Source organism: Sinocyclocheilus anshuiensis, unplaced genomic scaffold (assembly GCF_001515605.1).
Source record: "Sinocyclocheilus anshuiensis isolate Anshui unplaced genomic scaffold, SAMN03320099.WGS_v1.1 scaffold1144, whole genome shotgun sequence".
In the NCBI taxonomy this organism is placed as follows: Eukaryota; Metazoa; Chordata; class Actinopteri; order Cypriniformes; family Cyprinidae; genus Sinocyclocheilus; species Sinocyclocheilus anshuiensis.
In genome coordinates this window covers 369,416-371,125 of record NW_015551101.1, presented here as the reverse complement: position 1 = coordinate 371,125, position 1,710 = coordinate 369,416, and positions in this window count along the sequence as shown.

The following is a 1,710-nucleotide window of genomic DNA, read 5'->3' as shown; positions in this document are numbered from 1 at the left end:
AGATTCTTCTTCTATCGCTGTATAACTCCATTTTGGAACCTTTATTTTTAGAAGTGTGGAGTAAAATCAGTCCCTCAGGACGTGTGGTGATGTAACTATAAACAGATTTGCATAGTCCTGATTCAAATTATTCAGTCTTACCCATCTTCTGATTGAATACCAATGTTTTCGGATACTCTGTGTTAGGAATATAAACGTACAGCAGTCTACAGTCTAAATACCCGACTTTATAAACACAGAAATCTGCTATATTAGGACTAAGAATAATTATTTTTAGATTATGATAATCGGAGATGATTGACTTACAAACATCAAATAACACAAGCAATTACAGTTTAATCTATAGATATGTTATGATGGAGATTTTCCTAAATTTTTTGCTTGTTTTTGGCATCTATAATCTTAATATTGTGGAATAAACCTTAGCAATTAGAAGCGATTAATCTGATGTGTAGTTAAGGCTCACATGCAGATACGTGTGGTGCCTCCAAGCAGAATGATTGTCAAACACAAGCACAGAGAGTGCAGTTTATAGTCTGCATTTTCTGGTTCAAAGCATTCATTATCCTAGATAATTGCTTTCTCATGGGACAATTTTGTTTCCTTGTGGACTGAACAGACCACAAAGGACAACTGTCTCACAAAATAAAGGGTTACAGTCTGTCTGTACATAAAGCTTTAGTTCAGCTTAAAAATGAGAAGTGGGTTGTTAACTCTCTGCCTGCAGTAAGTGTCCCCTGACAACAGAAAACTTGACATTGGCAAGGACAAGACTGAGATCAAAACTAAAATCTGGGTCCTTATGATTAATGATGTTATGATTTAATGACTGGCATGATTTGGAATTCTAGCTGTTTGATAATGTAGACCATGAATTGTAAAATCATGTGTATTTTCTCAGCTTGACATTTTAAGAAGACAACTTCAGAGACTTCAGGTGTCTTATGACTTTCTTTAAATCAACGAAAACACAAATCCCATGTTTTATTTATTGATTTATTTTGTGAAACCTATTAGATATGTTTGATAAACTATTATCTAACATACAATTAACCTATCAGAAAAATTACAGTAAATAAAACCATACAATGTAATAACATTTGAGCCATTGCATTTTGCATTGAACAACAAATGCATTCAACACAAAACATAGATACATATAAAAATAACAAATAAATAAATTAATATTTTTCAATAATAATAATAATAATAATAAAAGCCCCATACTTCATCATACATACATTAATTTTAGTTTCATATTGGCGTTATGTGAAAACCTATAAGATGATATAGATAGATAGATAGATAGATAAAAGTATGATAAAATGTTAATCTTTATTATGTTTGTTAAATTTATAATTGAAATTACCAAAATTCCGGCATGCAACCCTGTTTATTGTTTTCTTGAGAACTAATAACGTTATTTAGACTTTTTCTAGGTACATGGTGGGAAGAGAAATTACTAATATTATAAAATGTTATATATATTCCACTTCTATATATAATAGAATATTAGAGAGTTTCAGACACTTTTTGTTACCTATTCTGGTGGCAGTGCGAACAACAACAAAAATACAATACAATAATATAAAATAACATAAAAATAAAAAATTATGTTAGTTAAATACTGCAGTGTAAAAGTTAAATAATGCAGACTGTAACACATCTAAAACTCTGATGATAATGGTTGCCACACCCATTGCTTTAGTG